Raw genomic sequence first — 22123 nt, 5'->3', positions numbered from 1 at the left:
CCTCGGCCTCAACTGGATAAAGAGTACGAGGGACGTCACCGAGCTGAACGTGTGCAGATCGCGGAGGTGCCATGCGTTCGGTACTTGATCGGTTGGATCGCGAAAACGTTTGACTACATCAACCGCGTTAATATACGCTTCTGCTTTCGGTCCACGAGGGTATGTAGACACACTCTCCCCTCTCGTTGTTATGCATCTCCTAGATAGATCTTGCGTGATCATAGGAATTTTTTTGAAATACTGCGTTTCCCAACAGATATGGTACTTTGGTTCTGTATGTAGGAGTAGGACTTTGGTTTAGATTTTAGTTTCTCTATGGGGCTTTCCATATGTCTATTCAGACTTCAGATTATTTTATTCTTTTCATAATAATTAATTAATAAAACATCAAATGGAATTCCTTTTCATGTTGTGCCCTACAGGGAACTTGTGTGATGGTCGTCAACAATTTGAAGAGCTCCGTGTAATAATTCGAATGTAAGTAGTCCCTCTATGCATGTGTGCTTCTATGTATTTCCAACTTATTCTCTGTCTATGAAATGATTATATTAGCTTTATAGTCTACCTTCATTTTTCATTTGTATCATGATGCATCAATAATAATAGTACTTGGCCAATAAGTCTTTCCATGATACATGATCATTAATTATGTTGTTACTAATGTGGCTTCTATAGTTACTCTGAGAATAACTTCCATCATGTTTCTCCAACATGCACTACAGTAATATAGTATGTTCTGACTATCATGCCTCTTAATTTCCAATATATTTCCGACCAATGATGTTGCTTCCTAATTTTCAGTATTACAGTATAGCTCGATAGGCATTCATATCTTTCTCTCGGCCTTTGGTTTGTTTTTCAACGTAGCTATATTCAAGGTTATGTTTTACAAGTATTACAGTGGTGCATTTACAGGATGGTTTGCCCATTGATTAGACATGTGAAAGGCGGGTGATGCATGCTAAGCAATGGGGAGCTCAGGGCACGATCAACAGTTTCAGCTACATCTATGCATCTCTAAGTCTCCCTTAGAATTTGTACTCAACTCAAAATACAAAATATCAAGTGTACATGTTTTCCGGACATGAAATTGGTGAATGCTGACATGCCTGTTGCAATCAGATCGAATTAAAGATCAAGAAGTTCAAGGACACTCTTGCAAAAGCATGGACCAGACATGTGCATCCTCTGCCTGGCACAGGGGCCAAGGAGTTTGAGATCTTCGCTATGGCTGCAAACAAGGACTTACAATTCATCTACAACGAGGATTCGATGATTCTGCCGATTCCAGAAGTCATCAGGATGTAAGTTGATGCAATTGGAGTCCTCACCCCCTCTAGAAGATAGATCGAGACAAGTGAATTAGTAGTTTAGATACATGTGAATTCGGCCATTTCTATACATATTTTCCTCTCATGTGTTGTGTGTTGGCATGATTGTAGGCTTACCATCTTAGTTTTTACTGGATGCTCCGGTTAGTAAGATTACCAAAGTTATATCTCCCGAGAAAAGAAAGACTAATTATGCTCGTATCTATTTATTTGTGTTTATTTTGCGAGATTGAGGTGATGCAAACTTGAATTATGAATGAACTATTTATCCTTGCTTATTAAGGTGTAGTGAAAACTTTGACCTATGTGCTACCTAAAATTGCTTATTTTAGGAAAATTCTCTACACATAGGTCATACTCGTATGTTCTTGATGACCAGTTTAGGTGACCGGATGAGATTGGAGCGGGGTGTGTGGCAAGCTGCACTTCCTATCTAGTCGAGCTAATTGCAAGAACCCTCCATATTAAGGGACGAGTTTGCATAAAGAACGACTTTATGATTTTCATCAAAAAACACACCATCTATGGTAATTTTTTTGGCAAGTGTGGTGGTATGCTTGAGGAGGGTTTTAACCTAGGAGACCCACTGGCGTCGTCTTCGAGATGTGTTGTTTCGGATGCCCCCTTGATTTGTTTGTAATTGTGCTTTGCGGGGAGGGAACGAGCAATGATGGTAGGCCTGTTCATGAGCAAAGATTCTCTATCAATCGATTTAATTGCAAAAACCACCACACTAAGGGATGGATTTGTAGAAAGAAGGGTTCTATGAATTTTTGGCAAAAAACACAATGTTCATGGTAATTTTTTGCGTAAACCACAGATTGATGGATTAGAGCGCTTTGAGCACGTTTATGACAGATGGGTCTCGTGCACCAGGAGCAGACTTGGCAAAAATGGCCCGTGGGCACTTGGACTCGTCTTTTCTAGTCAAACCCCCAGCATAGCCCATTCTACGAAAACACCCAACCACCTCCGACATCTCTCGCCGGCAACCACCTCCATCTTCTCCTGTCAGCGCCGTGGCACGGTCCCGCTCCACTTTCGTCTGCATCAATGTGCCTTGCCTTCCTCCATTGACGCGGCTCCGGCGTCGAATCCGAGCATCCACAGCCCATCCATGATGAGCCGCTGCCACTTATGTCCTCTTCTCCCTGCACTACGACAACCAGCAGAAGGGGCCTCCAACGGTGACTAATGCGCACGGGGAGACGACAAGTGCATACACGCCAAAACACGCAGCACATGCAGGCATTGGCTGGGCTGAGACATAGGTACAATTTTTGGTTGCATACACTTAGTGTGATTAAGAGTTAACAGCTACAGTAAAGTGCCTTGACAACTACGATGGACGGCGGCCATGACGTCGCATCCGACGCGACAAGCACAGAGTCGTGAGTAACCAATCCCGGCGGCGGCGCGGCAAACACGTCAAGGACGAGAAGAACGACACCGGCAACGGCAAGTGTAGTAGGACGCGGGAGAGTAGTCTGAGAGGAACGACGCCGATAACGTTATTAGTGTAGTAATATGTGAGAGAAGAGGCTGATGAGTGTTATTTTTACACTACACTAATCTGAGTTTAAACCGAAATATTTCAAAAACCGAGATATTCGCTCTGATATTGCTACTAATGACTAATGAATGCAAAATATTCCAATATTGGATCTTCATTTTGTTTTCACAGAAAATGGGCTATTTATGGACGAAATCAATCCAATACATGGAAAGGAGTAAAGCGGGGATAGAGATTAAGTGGGAGGCGCACCAGGGGAAACAGAGCAAAAGACGCCCATACAAGCGGGCGGTCATATGGCGTGGTAACCGAGGTGTCTGATCCACCTGAACAACCTTTATAAAGGGGTTGACGCCAAATGAGCAACATAACATCGCGGAACAATCTAGCCATCGTCATCTTCACCGTAGCCAACTCCATTTCCCATCTCCATAGCCACAACCTTCACCACCACCATAGTTCTCAACAATCTAGTCATACTTGTAACAGTGTATCACACACGACATTCATTATAATACATATTATCAATCAATCAATCTCCATGATGTGCTTTTTGATGAGTTCTTCGTGTGATCTGATCTTCATGTGTGAGTAGTTCGGTAAGGTCATGGGTTGAAACAAGGGCCTTGCAACCCGATGTATTTGTTGGAGGGATCAATGGAAGTACTTTGAATTAACATCTCGTATGTATAGCATAAAATTGTTCCGTAGTTGTCTCATGTCTCATTTGTGTTCTTCATCCCTGTAGGTACTTATAATAATGAAGAGCGAGTCACAGAGAGGCTAATGGTAGGGAGACCGTGAATAGTTATTCTGAACACCAGTGACAAAAAGGTTTAGTACGGTAACACGGATCCTATTCTTGGGGATTCAAAAGGTGTAGTCATTAAACGCCCAATGCTTTTGTCTGGTTATTGCAACCTTAATTATCGGGCAACACCGCGCGACGGATAGGGCCTTCGGTTGGACATCCGACTCGATGCAGGACACGTGTCAATCAAGCCGTAATTTGGACACATCCCCTACTTTGATAGATAGCAAGCATATCTTGATGGACGACTTCCAAAGCACAAATTAAGATCATGATGCACTAGTAGAAAAAGGGTCTAATGTGAAACTTATTAGTCCCGGTTTATAATTGAACCGGCACTAATGTGACCAATAGTACCGGTTCCAACGGCTAGGCGGGCGGCGCTCATTAGTACCGGTTCGTGGCGAACCTTTAGTACCGGTTCGTGCCACGAACCGGTACTAAAGAGATTGTGGCCTTTAGTACGGGTTGGTGGCTTCAACCGATACTAAAGGGGGGGTCTTTAGTACCGGTTGGAGCCACCAACCGGTACTAAAGGTGGTGGCCTTTAGTACGGGTTGATGGCTCCAACCGGTACTAAAGACCCCCCCTTTTAGTGCCGGTTGGAGCCACCAACTGGTACTAAAGGTGGTGTGCTGCCACCCGTAGTGCATAATGTTTAGTCCCACCTCGCTAGTTGAGAGGAGTTCGCACCGATTTATAAGCCCCGCCGCGGCTACCGTGTCGAGCTCCTCTCTAAGCAGGCCTTTGTGGGCCTATTGCAAGTCTTCTGCCCTGTGGGGCCTACTGGGCCGTACGGGCCTGCATCCTGGCCCAACTAGAGATTGGGTTTCTAGTCGTACGCAGGCCGTGCCGGCCCAGTAGGCGGGCTGTTTTTACTTTATTTCAAAAATAAAAAAATTCTTACCAATCGGGACTAAAGATCCTCCAGACCACGGTGCGCCTCGTGCCACGTGGTTTCCCTTTAGCACCGGTTCGTGCTGAACCGGTACTAAAGGGGGGGGGGGCTTTAGTGCCCACACTTTAGTGCCGGTTACCGAACCGGCACTAAAGGGCCTTACGAACCGGTGCTATTGCCCGGTTCTGCACTAGTGATGGTCCCAGCATAAATATATGGTTGCAAGAATAAGTCCTCGTACCCATGCTCATTTTTATTATATGTGCTTTCAGTGTTAGCTTGATTTATGATTCAGTCAAAAGCTGGAATTTAATTCTCTAGCAAAAGCTTGTTTGAGACCCTAGTTTAAAGGGCACCTTACTCTCGTGGGTTCAATAACTCGGCTCACCTTTGGGGGGGAGGCGAGAATTCTTTCTGCTCCATTTACGGATCACTAAACGACGCCGGCGGCAGTGCCCATGTAGTAGGACACAGGAGAGGAGGCCGGGAGGAGCAACGCCGGTAGTGGCGTCAGTGTAGTAGGACGTTGGAGAGGAGGCCGAGAGGAATGACGCCGGTGGCGGTGCCAACAGATTAGGACGCCAGAGAGAAGGCTGAGAGAAACGACACCGATGATGGCACCAGTGTAGTAGGACGCGGGAGAGGAGGCTTGGAGGAACGATTGAAGCAGGTTAAAGAGTGTCATTAGAAAAGACCACACATATACATATATACATTCCGCGAGTAAGGTGTAGATCTACTAGTCTATGATCATCGAAATAGAAAACGTGCAACACAAGACTAGTGGTGGGAAGGGACTGATGCCTTCCCACCCACCCAGGTTCAAGGCATGGTACTTATAATTTGGGTTTGTTGCACCAATTATACTGTAGGGGGTTCCCTTACAGTCTTTCTATCAAAAAAAGAGTCATATGAAACACCAAGCTGAATCTAGTGGTGAAAGAAAATTTCAAACGGTCGCCCAAGTGTGAAGATTTTATCAAAATCCATCAAAAACCTTCAAACATTAGCATGCAATTAATGTTTATGGTTTATGGAATTCGTAACCGATCATCTAAATGGAACCACAACATTGATGTACATGTTTTTCATATAGAACATATCTCGAATCGGAGTATCCTTGTGTAGATTAGAAGAGAAGAAGATTAAGGGGTGATTAGAACATAACGCGTGAAAAAACACGTACACCCATGTGCACGCAAAGTCTCTTTTACCGGTGCCGGGATGTACCGCCACAGCATCCACCACACAGTGCCTTTAAGATTCGTGCAATTCCGGTCCTACTCCATCAGTATAGCTATATATTATCCAACCCTCATCTTCGTATCTCAGCACTTTAAGTCAAATCAATGGTTCCCTCCATCCCATCCATGCATGCATGACACATATTATCTCTCCTCCCCAGCATGCATGACACGGACACAATCGCTCTCATCTCTCCCTCACTAAATTCATGTCCTTTTATTTCTCTTTAGATAATTTCAATCATTCATATCTTTTAAGCTACAAATTTATTTTTGAAACTTTTTATATATTTGAATTCCTAGCGACGAGACCTTTCGAACAAGACCAATTTTCAATGCATTTAAACTAGTTTCAATTTTACCATTTCAAACAAATTTATGTTGTCAGAACTATGTTAAAAATATGTGTATTGCATTATTCTAGAATTAAGTGAAATCCAATTTTGAAACGAGTGAAATTGTTAAAAATGATAGTTATTTTGAAATAAGTGAAATAACCTTTCTATAATAAGTGAAATTATTTTCTTGAAATGAGTGAAATCTTTTTTTCATACACATGACAGATATTCCGGTGTGAAGTACGTGAAACTTATTATTTCAAAGTTTTGAAACTAGTTATTTGATACAAGTGAAATATGTGTTTTAAAATGGACAAACTGACTTTTCCAAAATATGTTTTTTTTCTGAGTGAAATCTGTATTTTGAAATGACTAAAACTTGTTTTCTTAATTGCGTGAAATTATTTTCTCTAAATTGAGTGAAATCGGTTATTTCAAATAAGTGAAATCAGTTTATTTAAGATATGTGAACCAAGTGTTGTTGTGATGAGTGAAACCTTTTTTTAACTCATGAAAAATAAATTTCTCAAAGGAGTGAAATGTGCCTTTTCAAGTTAGTCAAATACTTTTTTGAAAGAAGTGAAATACATTTTTTCTGAACTAAGTTAAATAGGTTCTTCGAATTGAGTGAAACTAATTTTATGAAATAACTGAAATCATTGTTTGAATGATTGAAATCGTTTCTTGAAATGAGTGAAATATAATTTTTGAAACGAGCAAATTCTGTTTTATGAAGTGCGCGAATTTGTTTTTTCAACTGAGTGAAATCGGTTTCTTTAAAGAACTGCAATGAGTTATTCAAAACGAGTGAAATCAGCTGGGTGAAGTTAGTTTGTAAGTACCGTATTCCAGTTTGTGATTTTTTTTTGAAACCATAGATAACACTTATATGAAATAGTGAAACCTTTTAGTGTTTTATGAAACTGATTTCATAGATAATTGAAATATATACAAAAAATGTAGTTCAAATATATCCAAAATTGATCTTGTTCTACAGGTCTTCACACCATGAGTTCAAATATATAAAAAGTTTTAATAATGAACTTTTGGTTCAAAAGATACGAATCCTTAAAAATCTGAGAATGAAAATAAAATGCATGTATAGTGTATGTGGAGATAGAATATTTCAACATGCATGCAATGATGCAACGCTTTGCTGCTTGACACATTCTCTCTTTCATGACAAAAGTTGAAAAGACATGCAAAGGGTCCATATGTATTCTTTTTGTATTCCATTAACTTGTTCTATATCTCAAATAGGTGCATGAATCCCTAAAATTGCATGGATGGCCGATTCTCCACCGGTACGTCCCGCCACCGGTAAAAAAAACTTATTCGCCCATGTGCACCTGTGCACCAGGGCCACCGGCTCGCATCGAGCACGCGTCGCAAGAGCTCTCCACGCCGGCTTCATTGCATCCGTCGGGGCTGGCTCTTTGGAAACACTTGATTTGAGCGTTCCGTCACAATCAGGTCCAGAGGAGCAAATCCTATACGACGCCTTAAGCCCCAGTTTCTTCATTATTAGTGGTTGGGGGTCAGCCCTGAGGGTACCCGCGAGTTGAAGTGAAATTCGGGTGGGTCCGTAGAGCACCCGCCCTGTGGCGCCGCTTGAGAGAAAGTTGTGCGCATGTTTTCATTAAAAAATACATGAAGTCCTAACCTTTATCTGGAAAAATATTTTAAAAAAATCCTCACCTTCATCTAGAAAAATAAGTAAAAATAAAAACAAAAAAGCACCAATGCAACATACCAGTAAGCGTCACTTTGCACAGCCCTCCATTTAAAAAAATATATGGGGTCATCACCTTCATCTAAAAAAACATTTAAAATATTTCTGACCTCCATCTAAAAATAATATCTCAAAAGCTTTTTTACTATGGCCAACCAGCTTGCGCCACATGGCATAGCTGGTAGGCCACGCTTCGCGGACGCTTAATGGGTTTAATAATTTGCAAACGGCATTACCCTCTATGCTCTCGATCTAAATGGGCTGGCCCAACGCCCACAGGAAGCTCCCCTCTCCCGGTTCTAAGAAGCTCTCTAACTGTTTTTTCCTTCTAAAAAAACTGTTTCTTTTTTTGAATCAGTTTTCCCCTTTTCTGTTTCTTTTCTTTAATCTTTATTTTTTTATTTTTTGTCCAAAATGCACGATTTTTTTCAAATTCAATGATTTTTAATCAAAATCAATGAACTCTTTTCAAATCAATGAAGTTTTTTCAAATTTGATGTATTTTTTCATCGATGATATTTTCAAATTTGATGAACATTTTAAAATTTGATGAACTTCTTTTTTCGAAATTGATGAATTATTCTCAAATTTGATGTTGTTTTTCAAATTTGTTTTTTTAAATAGTTTTTTTCAAATTCTTTTTCTTAACTCGATGATTTTGTTTTCAAATTCGATCAATTTTTTTGTACTACTTTCAGATATATCAAAACAACAAACACCTTGCAACTCACAAATGCTTTCGGGTAGCTTTGCCAGTTTGCCACCATTTAGGCACAAAAGGAGAATGTTGTAGAGATGCTTGAACTACTTGCATCTCACTCCAAATATAAGTGAATGCAATTTGATCTGATGTCTCCTCAGAGATAAATTATCCACTTCAACTGACATATGGCGGACCATGTGTACGTGCAAGTTTAAGGTCATACTGAGTGGCCTTTAAAAATAGAACAGGGACTAAAACAAATAAAATTGTTGAAGGAGCACAGCTCGTCATTCATTACATGTCATCTTCTTAGAAATTCAGTCATGTCGTAAATACATTGACAATACTTTGGTAGCTGGAACACCATAAATATTGAGAGAAAACCCTACAAACAGCCCCGTATAGCCCTGGCCTAGATATATATCGTTAGCTCGACACCTAAAATTGCAACTACAAATTCAAAGCTTTGTCCGTCTCTGGTGCAGCTGCTATATGGACTGATCGGACGCAGAAGTGAGGTCAAATTTAGCCAGCTAATGACTGGCTTAGTGTTAGTGGCATATATACATCTCATATGAGTAGGATGCATTGGGAATATGAATTTAACAGCTATCTTCAGAGCGTCTACAGCGAGTGAGAAGACCACATGCCTATCAGGCTAAGCAAGTTAATCTTGGCCACAGCACACTCTTTGCCGTCCTGATCAGAGCTAGACATGTGAATAATCAGCCCTTGATGTCCCTGTGGGTGGCTGGGTAGAAGAAGCTTTAGTTGGTTTTTGCTGGGAGAAAAAGGTTTAGTGGGTCGCTTCTTGTCCTGGTTTTCATCGAAACAACCCAACTGCGCGAAATCATGCGATCGACTTCACATGAACCGGCCAAGGACATTTTTTTAATTAATACAAGGAAATCACCACTCGGTTAGATGGTTAAGTTGCCTGGGATGTAAAAACAGTTGGTATGAGTGTTAGGGCCAAGCATCCATAAAGCCAATCTTCCAAGTCTATTTTGTTATCCTCTGTTCGAAACAATTGAAAAAGAGGCTGCTCTGTTAGAGCAGAGCGAGCATTATTTATACTACCTTGGAGAGATCCTTGAGATGGGTCTTGGCGTCTTGCCCTAGGCATTCTCCAGCACCAGGACCTCCTGCTCCTTGGGCTCCAGCAGATCAAAGATGTGGGTGTCCTGCACCACCTACCACCTGGTAGAACAAGACCCTGACGGCGCCGCCGATGGATGCAGCGAACTGGAGGATCTCCTCCATGGCGATGCTGAGCTCGCCCTGCTGGTCCAGCATATGGTCCGAAGTAGTAAGAATGGTGGGTACCTTGAAGAGGTGGTCCTTGGCGGTGGCGGCGCACGCGACGAAGTAGGCGTTGCCGGTGGTGGTGCAGGTGGTGGGCGAGGAGGGGGTTGAGCTCGTGGATGGAGACGTGGTGGTTGTCCTCGTCCAGCGGGTAGCACTAGTCCAGCCTGTGCTCCCCCTTGCGCTTGCCGGCAGCAGCCCTCCTGCACGCACGCACGGAGGAGGAGGAAAACAAGTAACAAAGTCTTGATTTTCAAAGTTTGTGAACTATTTTTAAAATCCGTGAATTTTTTTTAATTCATGATTTTTTTTATTTTTTATTTTTTTCTAAAAGTTAACAGTTGACCGGTCAACTAGTCAACAACGGGATCAAATGCGATCGAGCGACTAGGGAGCGCTTGCCTTGGGACAGTCCACGAGCGAGGGCGTGTGGTCGCTCCTTGTTAACGTGTATTGTACCTGTGTATGTATATGTACTTGTATTTCTAGTTTATAGGATCATGGAGCATGCCCGGGCCTACGTGCCACTTCCATCGGGCTCATTGTAACCACTCCTCTGTATGTATATCTTGTACTCCGGTATGGGTGAATGAATGCATTGAGACAATTGATTATTCTACTTGGTATCAGACTCCAGGCAACCCTCCCATGGCCGAGCACTCGATTGCCGCCGCCACTTCTTCGGCCACCAGCTCGGCCACCTCGCCGGGGACTCTCTCCAGCTCGGCCATCGGCGCCGACACCACCGCCGGCACGTCCTCTCCCTTCATCTTCGGCACCATCCCCTCTTCCCACAGTGGCTCCTCCCCCTCGCTCGGTTCTCAGTTCGCCCCCCTTTTCCCCCAGTCCACGGCGCCGCCGCTCTCTTTCGCCGCCGCCACCTCCCCACCCCATTTTCCGCGACAGCATCCAGAACCACATCAAGTTTCTCCTCAACCCCGACGATCACAACTACCACAAGTGGAAGTCCTTCTTCCTTCTTGTTCTGATCCGCTATGGCGTCTCTCAGTTCATCGAAGCGCCCCTTCCCCCCAACGCCACCGCGTTCCAGCGCGAGCTCGACGCCCACCTCGTGCTCTGGATCTACTCCACCCTCGCCGACAACCTCATCGATCACGTCGTCGGGGCCACCACCACCTACGATCTCTGGCATCGCATTCGCGACTACTTCCTGGCGAACCGCGCGGCGCGGTACATGATACTGAACCGGCAATACCACAACCTCAAACAGGGGGATCTCTCCGTCGCCGAGTACGCCCGTCGTATGAAGCTTCTCACCGCCGGCCTCGCCGTCACCGAGGTGGATCTCACCACTCAGTTTCTTCATGGCATCGACAAACGTCTCGACACCATCCGCGTCGTGCTCGGGGACACAGTTCCTCTGCCGCCGTTCGAGACGGTGTTCTCTCGCCTGAAGCTCACCGAGGAGAACCTTGCCCAGCGCGTGGCTGATGAGCCGGCCACGATCCTCGCTGTCACCGGGGGCGGCGGCCCCTCCGCCAGCTCCTCTGGATCCGGTGGCTCCGGTCCTTGCCCCGTCGACCGCACTGATCGGGGCCCCGCCTCTCCGGCCGGCCGCGGCTCTGGCAACCGCGCTGATGGTGGCGACCGCGGTGGACGCGGCCGTGGGCGCGGGTGCGGCCGTGGACGCGGTGATCACGGCGGCCGTGGCAACCCCCTGCCCATGTCCTACAATCCCTACATGGGGTTCTTCGCGCCTTACGGGATGGCCCTCCCGAACCCGCGCCCTGGCTGGGTGCCTCCCAACGCCGCCGGGGTGCTCGGCCCACGGCCAGGGTCCCATGCGCAGGCGTATCCGATGCAGTTCTCCGGCTACCCGGCGCCCACGCCACCTGTGCCACCCTCCTGGGATCACCTCGCCATGCTCCAGGCCGCGTACAGCGCCAATGGCTTCTCCAACAATGGCTCCGCTCCGAACGAGTGGTACCTCGACAGCGGCGCCTCCTCCCACGTCACCGGCAACCCTGGTAACCTCGACCTCTCGAATCCTTCTTTAAAGCCTCGTTTCACTAGTATTGTTGTTGGCAATGGCACACATCTCCCCATTCAAGCCACTGGCTCGGCCACCCTGCCCCCTCACAACTTCCATCTACGCGACGTTCTCTTTTCTCCTCATGTAGTCACTAGTCTCATTTCTGTTCGCCAGTTCACCAAAGATAACTCATGCTCTATTGAATTTTTCCCTCTTGGCTTTGTTGTGAAGGACCTTCGAACCAGGAGGGTAATCATGATCTCCGCTAGCTCCGGCGACCTCTACCCCTTCTTCGGCAATAACAAACCTTGGAGCACCGCCCTCTCCGCCACAACTTCCACCGCCGACGTATGGCATCGCCGGCTTGGCCACCCCAGCCCCCAAGTTACTTCTTCCTTAGTGGCCCATGATTTTCTTCCATCTTGTAATAAAATTGCGCATACACCGTGTAATGCTTGCCAACTTGGACGGTAGCCGCGCCTCCCCTTTCCTACTTCACATAGTCGCACTTTTGCTCCATTTGAGCTCATTCATTGTGATTTATGGACCAGCCCTGTTGTAAGCTTTTCCGGTTATCAATATTACTTAATTGTGCTTGATGATTACACTCACTTCTCCTGATCTTTTCCTCTTCGCAATAAGTCGGACACACCTCTTACTCTCCAACGCTTTTTCTCTTACGTTTGTACTCAATACAATGTGATCATCAAAGCACTACAATGCGATAACGGTGGCGAGTTTATCAACTCCACACTACGTGCGTTCTTCTCCACTAATGGCATTGCCTACCGCTTCTCTTGCCCTCACACCTCACCCCAAAATGGCAAGGCCGAACGGCTTCTACGCACCACCAACGACATCATCCGCACCCTCCTAGTCCAAGCCAACCTCACACCTTCATTTTGGGCTGAGGCCTTGCACACGGCCACGTATCTTCTCAACCGTCGCCCTTCCCGTGCCATTCACGATCACACACCTTACTTTATGCTTCATGGCATTCACCCCACGTACGACCATTTACGAGTGTTCGGGTGTCTTTGTTACCCCAACCTATATTCCACCTCTCCCCACAAACTAGTCCCGTGCTCCACTCGCTGCATTTTCCTTGGATATCCTCTTGAACACAAAGGGTATCGTTGCTACGATCTCTCACAACGACGCGTAATCGTCTCTCGACACGTCACGTTTGACAAAACTATTTTTCCATATGACCCACCCACACCAACACCCAACCAGCCTGCTCCGCAGAAAATCCCGCCTCGCTTCCCCTCCAATCGCTGCCAGATTCGCTGCTCCCCTCACCTACCTCGTACCGGGTCCCACGCGATCCCCCGGATGGGACGCCCCCATGCACGACAATCCCGCCTGGCCAACTAACCCCAAGCCCACCAACCACCTCCCCATGCAGCTCCCCCACTGGATCGCACCGGTCCCCCACCCCACCCACGCACCCACGCGCGTCCTTGGGTCCCACGCCCGCTTCGCCCACCACACCCGCTTCCTTGGATTGCCCACCCGGATCGCCTGCCCGCGGATCCTCCTTGGATCCCGCATCTTCCAGCCCTGCCACCGACCCCACGCCATCCACCTCTGATTCCGCGCCATCCACTCCCGTGCAGCCACGTCTCCCACCTCGCGCCCAGCCCATTCTGCCCCCGCACAATTCACATAAAATGCAGACTCGCTCCAAATCCGGTTTTTGCCAACCGAAGCGCCTTTTCCTTGCCACCTTCGACTCCTCCACCATATCACCCATCCCTCCCACGTACCGTTCCGCTCTCAAAGACCCCCACTGGCAACGTGCAATGCTAGATGAATATGATGCTTTAATCAAGAATTCTACTTGGCCTTTGGTTCCCAGACCTGCAGGTGTCAATGTGGTGACCGACAAGTGGATATATCGCCACAAGTTCCACCCTGATGGTACCTTGGCTCGGTACAAGGCACGTTGGGTCGTGCGTGGCTTCACTCAGCGGGAGGGTGTCGACTACGACGAGACTTTCAGCCCGGTTGTCAAACCGGCCACCATTCGCGCCGTGCTCAGCATCGCCACCTCAAGCAAATGGCCCATTCACCAACTTGACGTGAAGAATGCATTCCTCCATGGTCATCTCAAGGAAACGGTGTATTGCGCTCAACCATCCGGCTTCGGGGATCCCTCCCGGCCGGACCATGTGTGCCTTCTTCGCAAATCCCTCTACGGCTTGAAGCAAGCCCCTCGCACATGGTTTCACCGCTTCCGTTCTTTCCTCTTGTCACTCGGGTTCACCGCATCCAAAAGCGACTCTTCGCTCTTCATCTTGCACAGTGGGGCCTCTCTTGCTTATCTTCTTGTGTATGTCGATGATATCATCCTCACCGCTAGCACCCCGCATACTCTCCACCACATCATCTCCTCTCTCAAGCAAGAGTTTTCCATGTCTGATCTCGGTGACCTCCATCACTTCCTAGGCATCAACGTCACACCCAACACCCAAGGCCTGTTCTTGTGCCAGCAGCAATATGCTCTTGAGGTCCTTGAGCGCGCGAAGATGCTCAACTGCAAGCCTGTCTCTACTCCCATTGACACACAATCCAAACTCTCTACCCACGCTGGTCGTCTTCTTGACAACCCCACTCTATATCGCAGCCTAGCTGATGCACTTCAGTACCTCACCCTCACTCGCCCCGACATATCCTACGTGGTTCAACAAGTATGTCTCTTCATGCATGCGCCTAGAGATTCTCACATGCAACTCATCAAACGCATTCTCAGATATCTCCGTGGCACTACCCACTATGGCTTATAGCTGTACACATCCTCCTCCCTCGACCTTGTGGCCTATACCGACGCCGATTGGGCCGGCTGTCCGGACACGCGCAAATCCACCTCCGGGTTCTATGTGTTCCTCGGCCACAACCTACTCTCCTGGTCCTCTAAGAGGCAAGCCACTATCTCTCGGTCTAGTGCCGAGGCCGAATACCGTGGCGTAGCAAACTGTGTTGCCGAGTCGTGCTGGTTGCGTCAGTTATTACATGAGCTTCGTCACCCACCAGCCCATGCTACCATTGTCTATTGTGACAATGTATCGGCCTCCTACATTGCCTCCAACCCCGTCTAGCACCAGCGGACAAAACACATCGAGATCGATCTTCATTTTGTCCGTGACTGCGTGGCTCTCGGTGACATTCGTGTACTCCACGTCCCTTCGAGTTCGCAATTTGCTGATTTGTTCACCAAGGGGCTTCCCTCACAGGTCTTCCACGAGTTCAGATCCAGCCTCAACATCGTTCCACACGACGTTCCGGCTGAGGGGGGTGTTAACGTGTATTGTACCTGTGTATGTATATGTACTTGTATTCCTAGTTTATAGGATCATGGAGCATGCCCGGGCCTGCGTGCCACTTCCATCGGGCTCATTGTAACCGCTCCTCTGTGTGTATATCTTGTACTCGGTGTGGGTGAATGAATGCATTGAGACAATTGATCATTCTACTCTCCTGTCCAGAGGTGCTTTTTTTGCGGGGACTGTCCAGAGGTGCTTTAAACACCATACCATACAGACCAAACCGTGTTTACACAGAATAAAACTGCCCGTAAACAAATAAAACTGCATCCAGCGAGCCTAGGAGAAATTGGTGCAGATAATCAAATAAGTAGGTCCATAGCTTTTAATCTGGCCTGCCAAACGCGGCACATAATTTTGAACAATTACTCTTTGTGGGAGTAACGAAGAACGAGTACTCGTTTGGGAGCCTCGCAAGGGTCATCTGGGGAAGAGCGTGCCACTTGGCGTGCTCTCAGCCGCCACCACGTGTCACGTTCCTCCGGGTTTTTTTTCGCACATGTTTTCGGGTTTTTAGATGTCTTTTTTTTGGTTTACCACCAGTTTTTCTTAGCTTTTGGAAAAAGTTGAAGAAAAAAATTCTTTTGTCAAAAAACATGTTTTTTTTGCTTCCGCGCTCGTAAAAGAAAAATAAATGCATTTTCTTAATTTTTTTACTTTTGCGAGAGGCACGACCGTTCCTTCAGGAAACGAAAAAAAAGAGTTTTTCCTTCCGCGATAGGCATGGCCATGCCTCTCGGAAACGAAAAAAAATGTGTTTTTTATTTTTTCTCCTTCCGCGAGAGGCACATATTTGCTTCTGCGAAAGGTGCGGTCGTGCCTCTCAAAAAAGAAAAAAATGTGTTTTCTTCCTTCTGTGCGAGGCACAAATTTGCTTCTCATGGAGGCACGATTTTATTTCTCGCGGAGGCAAATTTTTAGATTTCCGTGAAAGGTGCGGTCGTGCCTCATGGAAACGAAAAAAACGTGTTTTTTCCTTCCTCAAAAGGCACGAGTTTACTTCTCGTGGAGGCACGGATGTGCTTACACGAGAGGCAGGACCGCACCTTTCGCAACAAGAGTATAGAGGGGAGAAACATCATATGATCCATCTATGTTAACAAAGCCCATGATATAGATCACGAGAGAGAGAGATTAAACACATAGCTACTGGTACAAACCCTCAGCCCCGAGGGTGGACTACTCCCTCCTCATCGTGGTGGCCGCGGGGATGATGAAGATGGTCACCGGAGATGATTCCCCCCTCCGGCAGGGTGCCGGAACGGGTCTAGATTAGTTTGCGGTGGCTACAGAGCCTTGCGGTGGGGGAACTTCTGATCTAGGTTAACCCCGAAGGGTTTCAGAATATTTGGGAATTTATAGTGCAAAGAAGGGGTACGGGAGGTTTTGGTCCATAAAAATTCTCCAAAAAGTTTCGCGGTGTTTGGACTCCGTTTGACATTGATTTTCTGTGATGTAAAAAATAAGCATAAAAATAGCAACTGACACTTGGCACTGGATCAAAAGCTTAGTCCCTTGCTATAAAATGATTGTAAAACATCCAAAAATGATAATATAATAGCATGAATATTTCATAAATTATAGATATGCTGGAGACGTATCAGGAGGCACCCGAGGTGGGCACAACCCACCCAGGCATGCCTTGATGGGTTGTGCTCCCCTCGGAGCACCCCCAGGCGCTTCTCCAGCCCATTGGATGTCTTCTGGTCCAGAAAAATTCACAAAAAGTTTCGTTGCGTTTGGACTCTGTTTGGTATTAATTTCATCCGATGTAAAAAACATGCAGAAAATAACAACTGGCATTTGACACTATATCAATAGGTTAGTACCAGAAAATGATATAAAATGATTATAAAACATCAAAAATGATAATATAATAATATGGAACAATAAAAAATTATATATATATTGAAGACGTATCATTGCTCCGTTCCAGAGGTGTTTTAAGCACCGTTCCATGCAGATCAAATCATGTTTACACATAACAAAATTGCCCGAAAACAAATAAAACTGTATAGCGAGCCTAGTTGAAATTGTTGCAGATAAACAAATAAGTCGATCCACCTGGCCAGCCAAACGCGTCACACAATTTTGAACAGCTACTCTTTGTGGGAGCAACTAGCGAACGAGTACTCTCAGCCGCCACGCAAGGATTATCTGGGGTGAGCGTGGCGCGCTCTCAGCCGCTGCCACGTGCCGTGATCCCTTTCATTTTTGTTTTCCATAAATTTTCGGCTTTTTAGATGTTTTTTTCCCTTTTTTGACTTCTCGGTTTTTTATCGGTCTTTCTTATCTTTTGTACAAAAAACATTTTGGAAAAACATTGTTGCATGAAAAACATATTTTTTTGCTTCCGTGAGAGGCACAGCCGTCCTTCTCATAAACGAAAAAAATGCATTTTCCTTTTTTTTCACTTTCGCGAGAGGCACGGCCGTGCCTCTCGGAAACAAAAAACACGTTTTTCCTTCCCCGAGAGACACGGTCGTGCCTCTTGGAAACAAAAAAAAAATATTTTTTTCTTCCATGGGAGGCATGGATTTGCTTCTGCGGGAGGCATGGTCGTGCCTCTCGGAAACGAGAAAAACGTGTTTTTTTCTTCTTCCTTGAGATGCACGGATTTGCTTCTCGTGGAGGCACAGTTTTACTTTTGCGAGAGCCATGGTCATGCCTCATGAAAACGAAGTTTATTTCTCGTGGAGGAACAGCTTTGCTTCCACCAGAGGCACATTGGTGCCTCTTTTCGGAAAGAAAAATAAACATTACATCGGTTCGGTTTTTTTGTGAAGTTTTTTTGTCAAAACCTATCTATATGGAATTTAGTTTCTAAGATCTCGACGCGAGGAATAATTGTGAAATTGGTTCGAGATTTGGACGCACGATTTAGAAGATAAAACGTTTTAAACAAACGAATCTACAAAAGAAAGAAAAACAGCATATTGCGACAAGTGGCTACAACGAAGCACCCTTAAAATCGCTCAGCACAAGAGCATCATCACGTATAGCTCCGGTGAACTGACTTATATGGGATGCTATACGGGACAACCCAAAATAACCTACCCGAGCACATACCACAAACGAGGTCCATCCCGTGAATTTTTTAGAGGAGGCTCGCAAACCGAAGCCAAATCCGCCATATATGTGAGCACCGACGGGATTTAGGGTTCCCGACCCACAAATCCTTCTCCACCCTCCGTCGCAATTCTCCCCCTTCGACGTCAAATCTGCTCGGCTCCAGCAACGTATTCCATCCCATTTCTTCGTCCTTTCTCGCCGGAAATGTCGTCCGTGGGCTCTGCAGTGGAGGTGGTGGTGGTTTTGGCTGCCACGGTGGCTTCAGGTTCACCGGCTACAAGTGCCTCCACGACGACGACCTCCACCCTCCCATGTCGGAGAGGCAAAGGGAGGCGGCGCGCAAGCGCGACGCGAAGTCCCGCAGTGCTAGAGCGAGGTCGTGGGTGTGGAAGACCTTCATGCGCTGTAGTCGACTCTTCGACCCGACGATCCAACAGCGGCGCGCGGTCGAGCGGGCATGGTCTGCGGCAAGTGCCGGAGATGCGGCTTCCGCTGTGCAGCAGTCGACGCTCTAGGAGGAGTACTAGCTCCAAACCTGGCTTTTCCGGTTCGTTGATCCACAATACACTGCACAGAGGCGACCGCTGCCCGCCGAGGTCATCTCCAGCGATGAGGGCGACGACAACAGCTCCGGCGACAGCAAGTTCATCTAGCTAGTTTAATCTATGTCTATCTAGTTTGTGTGTACGTTTGTATGAACTTTGGCGAACTATGTGACGCGAACTATCTAGTTTATCTAAATTTAAATTTATAGTATGTTTATACCGGATCTGTTCTGTGCGAGCTTGCGTGTTCCCGTAAGGGCATGTACAATGGTTGATAAGATAGCCTTATCTTAAGTCTTGCATGTAATTAAGAAATGACAAAAAAACATGTCTACAATGGGTCATCTCTTAGTCTTATCTTTCATAACTAGCTATTCCTAAAAACGTGGTGAGACATATTGTGCTAAGAGATCATCTCTTGTCTTCTCTTAAATAAGAAAAGACAAGTCTTTTCTTATGAATTCTCTCTCCTCCACATCATCATTTATCCTACGTGGCATTGCTAAGATAGAACCATTGTACATGCCCTAAATTGATTTTACGGGACACTTCTTCTTCGGTACAACCCCTGAACACATCAACGGTTCAGATTAAAAGATACCCTTTTGTGAGAATAAGTGAGTAGGGGTAGGATCGGAAATTTAGGTGGGGGAGGCGTACCGCGGCGTACCGCGGCGTAGCGAGGCGCGTGTCCGTACGGCCCGCTGTACGCCCGTACGTGGGCGGTGTACGCCGCGTGAGGAGGAGGGCGGGCCCACACATACTAAACCCTAATCCATTAATTCGGCGCGGATTAGGCGAATTCATTAACGCCGGCGCAGTGAGACGTCCCGTCGCCGGATTCACACGCCACCGCCTGCCGCGCGCCTACGCACGCCACCGCTTGACCGCCCGCGCACGCCGCCCCCTCACGTACCAGGCATTAATCGTCGGCGCCGATTCACACACCGCCGCCTGCCATTCTGCGCCCTTGACCGCCCGCTCGGCTGCCCCCCGGCATTGATCGCCGGCACCCCACCCACCCACCACTACGCCCTATAAAGAGCGCCTCGCGCCCTCCGTCGGCTCGTACACCACCCTCGCCTCGCCTCTCCTTCTCCCCCTGTCGCCGAGGTCGCCCTCTTGCGCCCTTCCCCCCTCGCGCGCCGTACCTTTTCCTCTCGCCGGCGATGGCACGCCCCAACTTGACGCTTGAGGAGGCGGAGGAGCTCGCCCACTTCGTCATCCCCGTCGCGCCCAACGTGCGCCTGCCGGCGAGGTGGCGCCTGAGCGTCGACGGCGTTCTTGTGGCGCCGATGCCCGAGGTCGGCACCCACCTCTTCGCCCGCGCCGTCGGCCTGTACAGGGCTCGCCTGTCACCGGAGGAGCTCGCCGACCCCCAGTACGCCCCCAACAACCCCGGCTGGGCGGACCGCCTCGCCGACGATCACCTGCGCTGCCTCCACGCCTACGCCGGCCCGCGCCCGCCCATGAAGCACAACCGCGCGCGGCAGCATCAGCTCTGGGATGGGCGCACCTTCGAGGAGGTGGTCGCACCGTACCGCGCGCAGGCGGTCGCCGGCGCCGTGCCAGCTCCGCCGGGGTACGACTTTGAGCTGTACCGCCGCGGCGAGGCGCGCTCGACCCGCGCCCGCGTCGACTTCGGCGCCATGCACCTGCCCGCGCCCCGCGGAGGCCCTGGCGGTGACCGCGGCGCTGTCCGCCTCGGCCCCGGCGATCGCCGTACGGCGGGCAGGAACGGCGTCGGTGTTGGAAATATGCCCTAGAGGCAATAATAAACGCATTATTATTATATTTCCTTGTTCATGATAATTGTCTTTATTCATGCTATAATTGTGTTATCCGGAAATCGTAATACATGTGTGAATAACAGACATCAACATGTCCCTAGTGAGCCTCTAGTTGACTAGCTCGTTGATCAACAGATAGTCATGGTTTCCTGACTATGGACACTGGATGTCATTGATAACGAGATCACATCATTAGGAGAATGATGTGATGGACAAGACCCAATCCTAAACATAGCACAAGATCGTATAAGTTCGTTTGCTAGAGTTTTCCAATGTCAAGTATCTTTTCCTTAGACCATGAGATCGTGTAACTCCCGGATACCGTAGGAGTGCTTTGGGTATGCCAAACGTCACAACGTAACTGGGTGACTATAAAGGTAGACTACGGGTATCTCCGAAAGTGTCTGTTGGGTGACATGGATCAAGACTGGGATTTGTCACTCCGTATGACGGAGAGGTATCACTGGGCCCACTCGGTAATGCATCATCATAATGAGCTCAGAGTGACCAAGTGTCTGGTTACGGGATCATGCATTACGGTACGAGTAAAGTGACTTGCCGGTAACGAGATTGAACGAGGTATTGGGATACCGACGATCGAATCTCGGGCAAGTAACATATCGATAGACAAAGGGAATAGCGTACAGGGTTGATAGAATCCTCGACATCGTGGTTCATCCGATGAGATCATCGTGGAGCATGTGGGAGCCAACATGGGTATCCAGATCCCGCTGTTGGTTATTGACCGGAGAGTCGTCTCGGTCATGTCTGCTTGTCTCCCGAACCCGTAGGGTCTACACACTTAAGGTTCAGTTACGCTAGGGTTGTAGGGATATGTATATGCAGTAACCCGAATGTTGTTCGGAGTCCCGGATGAGATCCCGGACGTCACGAGGAGTTCCGGAATCGTCCGTAGGTAAAGATTTATATATGGGAAGTCCTGTTTCGGGCATCGGGACAAGTTTCGGGGTTATCGGTATTGTACCGGGACCACCGGAAGGGTCCCGGGGGTCCACCGGGTGGGTCCACCTGTCCCGGGGGGCCACATGGGCTGTAGGGGGTGCGCCTTGGCCTAATGGGCCAAGGGCACCAGCCCCACATAGGCCCATGCGCCTAGGGTTTATGGGGGAAAGAGTCCTAGGAGGGGAAGGCACCTCCTAGGTGCCTTGGGGGGGAGGGAAACCCCCCTTGGCCGCCGCACCCCCTAGGAGATTGGATCTCCTAGGGCCGGCCACCCCCCCTTGGCCCTCCTATATATAGTGGGGGAGAGGAGGGACTTCATACCTGAACGCCTTGGCCTTTGGTTGCCTCCTTCTCCCTCTCCAACACCTCCTCCACCTCCATAGTGCTTAGCAAAGCTCTGCCGGAGTACTGCAGCTCCATCAACACCACGCCGTCGTGCTGCTGCTGGTGCCATCTCCCTCAACCTCTCCTCCCTCCCTTGCTGGATCAAGAAGGAGGAGACGTGGCTGTTCCGTACGTGTGTTGAACGCGGAGGTGCCGTCCGTTCGGCGCTGGTCAT

This window comes from Triticum dicoccoides, chromosome 1A (assembly GCF_002162155.2).
Source record: "Triticum dicoccoides isolate Atlit2015 ecotype Zavitan chromosome 1A, WEW_v2.0, whole genome shotgun sequence".
NCBI lineage: Eukaryota > Viridiplantae > Streptophyta > Magnoliopsida > Poales > Poaceae > Triticum > Triticum dicoccoides.
This window is presented reverse-complemented; position numbering follows the sequence as displayed.